At 45.1% G+C, this 7,637-nt stretch overlaps 1 protein-coding gene across 2 annotated transcripts in view; it reads right to left on the bottom strand.

The window, feature by feature from the left end:
* The window catches only part of Trmt9b (tRNA methyltransferase 9B (putative)), a 57,337-nt gene extending 49,932 nt beyond the window's left edge, over window positions 1-7,405 (bottom strand). For both annotated transcript variants that reach the window (XM_029532260.1, XM_029532261.1), the window contains exon 1: window positions 7,153-7,405. The gene's annotated coding sequence lies outside the window, so the exon portion shown is untranslated. The remainder of the gene's footprint in view (window positions 1-7,152) is intronic.
* Between the last annotated feature and the right edge of the window lie 232 nt (window positions 7,406-7,637).

Raw genomic sequence — 7,637 nt, 5'->3', positions numbered from 1 at the left:
ATCATTGGGAGGAGAGGCCCTTGGTCTTGCAAGATATGCCCCAGTACAGGGGAATGCCAGGGCCAGGAAGCAGGAGTGGGTGGGGTGAAGAGCAGGGCCGGGGGAGGGTATAAGGGACTTTTGGGATAACATTTGAATTGTAAATGAAGAATATATCTAATAAAAATTGAAAAAAATGATTTTGATTTTCTTTTATTACTTCTTAAAGTTTCATGTGTATGACTGTTGGGAGCCGACTCTTAGAAGAAAGCGGCTATCATCTCTGCAGCCATCTTGGGCTGTTTACTTACAGGTGGTACTTTCCCACCCTGACGAGAGACTTGTTTTCCTAGCGAGATGTCTTTGCAAGAAGCCCACCACAGCTGAGCACACTCTGACAACATCTTGTTTTTCTCCTACACATCCCAGACTTGTCGTTCAGTGTCTCCAGCTGTATTCCCCAGCTTATGCTTATAGACCCAGAGTTGCCTTTCAATAAGTGAGACTTGAGACTTGGTCCGACAAACTGTCTTGTCTCCATTCTTCATGTCTCTTGTCCCTCAGCCCCCCACTCTCTCTTGCAGACCCTGTTGACTGGCCCGTGGACCAGGTCACATGACTATCTGCCTGCCTATATGTGTGCACGCTCCGTATGCACCTCATGCTCACCGAGACCAGAAGAGGGCATTGGACCCTCTGGAACTAGAGTTCCAGAAGGCTGTGAGCCATTGGGTTGGTTCTGTGAACTGAGGCCAAGCCTTCTGCAAGAGCCGAAACTTTTAGCTGTCGAGTCATCTTTTCAGCCGCGTCCTGACTCTCAGTCCACAACAGCCGTTTTGTAAACACCGTTATCTCCAAGTGCACTCAATATGTTTGGACAAGGCAAGAACGTGTCACCCTTACAGCCCAGAGAAAGAAACATAGAGCTCTACTCCCAGTGTTTGCTCAACTATGACTTAAAGAGGAAAATTAGGGAAAGAAAGAGAAGCTGGAATGGGGGGAGGGGAAAGGTCATTTCCATGTCACTACAACATAGAAAGATCAATAGTTCCTACTTTCCTTTATAATTAATCAATCCACGTTAGAGTCAAACAGTTACACCCAAGAGACTGTGAAATAAGTAGGCTTCATGGACAGCAGCCTGATGTGGGTTGGGATAGAAGACTTGAGGGGATCTTCATGGATCACAGCAACATTTAGCTATGTTCATCCTTGATGGGGAGAGGTTGAGTAGCTAAATTACTGATGTCACCACTACATCTGAAGCATACAGTTCTGTGAGAGTAGGATTTACCCAGCTACCATTTATAATTCTGCGTTTAAATATTTCCCATCAATCACTAGGGAAGATAATGAAATGGTTGTCATATTTTAAGAGATAACGTCCAATACAAGAACATGGATGCAGCAGACTAACAAATTCATTATGTGCTCCAGTCTGCGCCGGTCTTCTCTCCTTTCCCAAGTTTTAGCAGCAAAGTGAAGATTACTTTATTCAATGATAGAGACTATTCCTAACGCAATTTCTGAGTGCAAACAAGGTCATAAATTACTAACAGAAGAGAAGAGATTTGAAAAAAAATAAAAGGTGGGGGGAATCTGACCAATGCCAGGGCATGAAAGAAGTGATTGGAGTAAAATCAAGCATATTTTTATTTTGCTATCCAAGAAATGAGTCATTTCTGTCTTCGTCATCATTAAAAAGAGTACTATGCATGTTAAAGAGGAAAGAGTCAGCAAAAACACAAGTTCATGGGTAATTCATCCAATGAATGAACCAGCCAGTAAGAGACTATGATTTCTGAATGGCCTGTGGTCTTCCTTTGTTTTATGGGTCATGAAATGGGTATTGCTAGCTGAAGCTTTGGTGGGGAGGATCGTTTTAAAAATCCTTTTTTTCTGGGACAAGAAAGATGGCTTAGTCTATAGTGCCTCCTGGGGAAGTGACTTAAGTTGGGACCCCCAAAACTCATGCAAGAAGTTAGGAATCATGGCTTGTGGCTACAACCCCAGCACTGGTTGGGAGAGACTGGAGAGACAAGTGGATCCCTCAAGCTTATCAGCCAGCCAGTAGAACTGAATTGATGAGGATCAGGTTCACAGAGAGATCCCGTCTCAAAAAATTAAGGTGGACAACTAACAAGGAAAGACATCCAACATCAACCTCTGGCCCGTAAGCCCTGTACACACACATGTGCACATCTACCCTAGTAAGCACCAAAGAAACACCATAGAAAAACACAGTTACATATAAAAACTCGCTTTCCTAATATTTTGTTTTGATTACCAACCGAAACAGAAGATATATTTATGTTTAGATGTATAGCGACAAGTCAGTTTATTTACTTAACACTTTTTTTTCCCCTAGAAATTTCAACTCTATACCTACAATACACTTCTGTTTGAAGGGGAACTTGTTTAGTAACTGCTTTTTTTTTTCACTTTCTAAAAAATAAGAAAAAAAAAAGCAAACCAAACAAAATATTGCTCGAAGTCAGTCTTAGCCTACTTTGAATTAAATATTCTGTCTCTGACACCTGACTTTTAGATATATGCTAGATGTGACGTTTTGTCACTCAAATCTCAGTCTCCAAGTGCTCCTTCCATCAACTCCGAGGCTAGAAATCTGTAGACTCCATTTCCCAGAGTCCTCTGAAAGGTGCAAGACAAAGGTCAGGTTCTACCAGACAGAATGGCCGGAGAAGGAAGCAGAGAGTGTCTGGGGATGCCATTGGCTGGCCTGTTTTTGTTGTTGGCAGCAGGGCTCACTCTCTTGACTCCTGGGGTGAAGAACGCAGCATTTCCTCTGATTAGTGGACCACAGACAAGTGACATGTTCATGAACTCTGTACCTGTGCTGGTGGCTGAGTGTCAGAATTCCGACGGTAGCCATGAAGGCAACAGCAGCCTCAGGGTCACTTCAGCCCAGCTGCTTGGCAGGACTTCATGGAGCTCACAAGTGCTCTCTCCTCTCCCTTCCGTTAGCATCCTCCCTCTCTAACTTCCTTGTGACCACTTCCTCTCCATGCTAAACCCCTTTCTGCTTAAGTCACTGTGACACTTTTCTGACGGTCACCAGAAAGGGAGCACGGATGGTGATGGTAGGAAGTACTTTGGGAGAAAAATGAAGGGGGCTGTGCCCATCTGACACACAACTGTGTGTTAGAGAGCAAGGCCACAGAGCAGACCCGGGGCTACCTAAATGAAGGGATGGAGCTGAAGTCAAAGCATCAAAGGAAGTGGTCACAGGAAGTTAGAGAGGGAGGATGCTAAAGGAAGGGAGAGGAGAAAGCTGAGAAATAACTAAGGAAGGAAAGACAGGGGAAAAGAGAGGAAAGACAAAGACAAAGAAAAATAATGAATCCACCTATGTGTAGATGACCAAAAGTCCTTCAAATGACCTTGGGAGATCTGCCCATCAGGGGAGAACATTTTCATGTTTCTACTCTGACCTTTCCTCTGAGAGATCAGAGCCTTCCCCATGAAATTTCAAAATGAACCATGTCCTACAGGTCCTTAATGGATCCCCAGATTCAAATAAAATATTTGTGGGACCAACAGGAAAAATAAAAGGAAGATTAATCTAAACCTGGTTTAGCATTGGAAGAGGGTGCTAGGGATATGAGGCTTGGTCTTGCTGCCTATGGTAATGCTAAGCATGGACCCCCAAGACCTGGAGTCTGCATGTAGACCCAAGTGATGCTATGTGACCTTGCCCCCAAGTTATTTTTGATTGGCAAACAAATATGCCAACAGCCAAGAGTTGCGCAGAAGAGACATGGGCGGGGTTTAGATTTTCTGTGCCTGGGGTCAGAGGAGAACCTTGAGCGAGAAAAGAAGGTGCAGGGGGAGAAGAGAAGCCACCATGGGTTAGGTGAGCCAGAGAAGAATGTTGCCCTGAGGGCTGGTCAACTGGAGTTAAGAGCAGCTCAGAAGAAACACAGAAAGTAATAACTCAGGGTTCTTGGAAGGAAAGTAGATTCTAATAGCATAGAATCTGCCCAGCTCTTGTGCTGTTTAAGGCTTATTGTAAATATAAAGGTTGTGTGTGTCTTTTATCTGGAAACTAAATAGTCAAAGGCCATGTAGAGACCCCGGGTCTGGATTAAATACTTTCTACAACAGGGTAGATAGACTGTGGGCTTTGCTTGATTACTGAGTTCCATTTCCAGCCCTATAGGATCTTAAGATCAGACCTGCAGTACAAAGCACTGGCAAATGATAAACACCGTTTCAATGTTCAGCTTAAACACTGCAAATTCCCTTTTACAGTTTAATAGTGTAATCCGAATAAAGCAATCTCAAGGCAAGACCGTCACATATAACAAGATTTCTACTAAGACTATATAAAAGAAAAAAAAAATCACATTTCTCCCAGGCTAAACCTACCATTTCTGTCTCCTTCACACAGCTCCTGTCAAAGATGCCTGTGCTCTGGGTAGTTCTCCCAGCCCTTATTTATGGACAGGAAGTGTTCAGTTTCCGTTGACTGTTCTTCCTTCGTATGTCCTGATGGACTGACTTGAGAATTCCATTTACCTGGTGGTTCTGTAGGCAAATCTTCATTTCAACCAACAATGCAGTAAACCCTCTGTACGACTGCAGGGGGTTGTCACTTGTGTCGCTACACCCAGTTCACTTCTGTTTCTACCCAGTGTCTATCTGTCTGTCTCCTCCCCTCCCCGTGCTGTGTGCACATACACATGCACAAGTGTGTGTGTGTGTGTGTGTGTGTGTGTGTGTGTGTGTGTGTACAAGTGCCCGGAGAGATCAGAAGGAGGTGTCTCACCCCTTGGACACCTGGAGTTACAGGCATTTATGACAGCCTGATGTCCCCATGCTGGGATATGACCTCTTGGTTCTCTGAGTGAGAGCCTTGAGGACTATTCACCAACGAGGTCTCTCTCTAGCACCTCTACCCACTATAATTGCTCACCTCTAACAGCAAACTAAGCATTTCACGACTACCATTTATGCACTCCCCACAACCGCCTTCAGAGAAGAAATTATGCCCGTGTCACGGATGAGGAAAAGACTTGAGCCGGGGCTTCAGTTTAGAAGATTTAGTTACAGCTCAAAAATAAATAAATAAGTAAATAAAAATAAAAATAAATAAAAAGCCTCCTTACTTGCTTCTCTGGTTTCTTTGGTTTCGAAGTACCCCCTAGTAATGACATTCACCCACTTTGAGAAGAACCTCTTATCAAATATTCTTAAACAAAATTCTCTCTCAGGCTATCTGGAGACATGAGTCATAAAAGCTAAGGGGGAACTCACCTGGCCTCTTAGCGTCACTCTTCTTTCAGGTTTCTCGGGGATCCAATTATGAGTTGAGCTCAGTTTGACTTTAGTTCCCCCCCACCCCTCACCCCCGTCTCTCCTCAAACACAGGTGGCAGTTTTCTTCACACTTCCCCACTACTGTATCTAGAACACATCCTCCTTTGTGTAAGAGTGAGGCCAGGAATGTACAGATGACCATGGACATCGACGACGAATGAGGACAACAGGCCATGCCAAAGGCTCATTCCAATGACATCTTTTGCTCAGATCCTGTTTTAAAGTCGGAGCCAGAGCATCCGAGATCTTTCCTCTCAACATCAAGACACTGTGTCTGGCCGACTGTGTTGGGCTTCTGGCTTCTTCAGAGCAATGACAGAACCTTGATAGTCAGATAGACACACATAGCCCAAGTCTTAAAGAAGCAGACACCCGTACCCTTCAGAACTAAGCCCAGTTAGCACTTCTTGTTTATAGTCCTCCAAACCAGTAAGATTCAACTTTATAAAACAAACAAACAAACAAACAAAATAAAAACACAAAATGGAGGTTTACAGTTTCATGGGAATCCTCTGCTCCCTGGTCCCTACATTTAAAATCAGGTTAAGTTCCTAACTATGCAGACCAGTCATTTTCAATGTATATATATATATATATATATATATATATATATATATATATATAAAACTTTCCCTTCACTAAACTTCAATACAAATTAATATTTTTTTCCCAGAAAGCAGAAAGAATAGATACCTTAATGGGCCATAGGAATAACAGTATGTGTGTGTATATATATATATATATATAATGCCAAAGGACAAACTATTTTCAAAGAGCATCATTAGAGCAACCAGATCTTTCTAGAGGCAGGCTTTCTTTTCGATGAGGAACAGAGCCTGCAGAGGGCCCTCTTTTCAAACCGTGGCATCAACAAAACAGCAGCTCTCTGGAATGGTTTCCTTAGTGATGAGATGCTTTGCAACTTGTCACAGTCTCCTTTTAAAGGCACCACACACAGTCAGCCAGTGGCTCTTGGACATTCCTCCCCAGGGATCTTCATCTCCAGAGACCCACCCCCAAGTGTCCCTAAGTCGCTGATGGATCACACCACCAGAGCTGTTTACACTGCTCTAGCAGGCTGGCAGGGTTCTTGATCTCTGAAAAAAAATCCTACAACTTTCCCTTCACTAAACTTCAATACAAATTAATAATTTTTTCCCCAGAAAGCAGAAAGAATAGAGACCTTAATGGGCCATAGGAATAACAGTGCTTTTATCTGGGGGTGGGGGTTGGCGGGGGTGTTAAATGCCAATCCTTGCTGGTGTATTAGGAATAACCTTAATTTCCAAGCTACACGGATATAGTCTGGTCTTTTCCTGCTCGAAATTTCCTAGGTGCATTTTAAAGATTTCATGCACACCAACTAATACATAAAGAAAGGCCGGGCTCAGAGTTGTTTGCATCTTTGTCTCTTTCTATATGTTATTTCTGATAAAGAGCTCAAACAGGCGCACACAGGAGGCACGTATCATCGTATAGATCCCACCATCCTGTTTTGACTTTCCTTCCAATAAACTGTATTTTCATCCTCAGCTTTGGAAAAACTTTCAGGCTGCTGAGTTATCTTAGTTCCCGCCTCCTGCTGAGTAGAAAACCATTTCCCAAGTCACGGCTTTTAAAGGGAAAGATACACGTGCGACCAGAAACAAGAATACAACTTCACCTTTATATCTCTGAGCTTGTCGCCTTGGACTCCGAGAGCCTATTTATCCCCCTGCCATCTGAAGAACGTCCTGCAAGGCAGGCTGCTCTGCTTTGGTCACGTCTCAAGTTTGCAGGGTAAACAGGTTCTCCCACCATTAACAAGGATGACCGAGGAAGACCAGGAACTCACCCAGGCTTGCAGATCCCGGGTGCTCTGGCAGTCCTGGGGGTGCAGAGCGGCTACAACTCGGGCAGCGGAGACCGGGTCACCATAGAACGGTGCAGACGAAGGTCAGCACAGTGTTTTGGGCGGTCTTTGCCCGGGATCCGGGCGGGAGGCTCGGCCAAGCACTGGCTCGGAGCTCTTCAGCAGCGCAGCCCCGGCTATCCAGGATGCAACTTCCACGGGTCGGCCTAGGAGCGTGAGAATGAAAGGGAGAGGACTGGAGAGAGGGACAGGGGGCGGGGGAGGGTTATTGGGTGTGCGCGCGGGACGGAAGCGCGCGCCCGGGCTAGAGCGCGGCTCCGTAGAGAAGTTGGAATGCAGCCGCGAGGCCGCGCGCATCCAGGCTCGCGTGGGGACCTCCTGCCGAGCTGCATGGCTTGGGCGCCTGAGTGACAGCAGCTGCGACTTCCCGCGACCCCCACCCAGCGCGGTCCCCACCCAGGCCGCCT

Source organism: Mus pahari, chromosome 19 (assembly GCF_900095145.1).
Source record: "Mus pahari chromosome 19, PAHARI_EIJ_v1.1, whole genome shotgun sequence".
Taxonomy (NCBI): Eukaryota; Metazoa; Chordata; class Mammalia; order Rodentia; family Muridae; genus Mus; species Mus pahari.
This window is presented reverse-complemented; position numbering and strand designations above follow the sequence as displayed.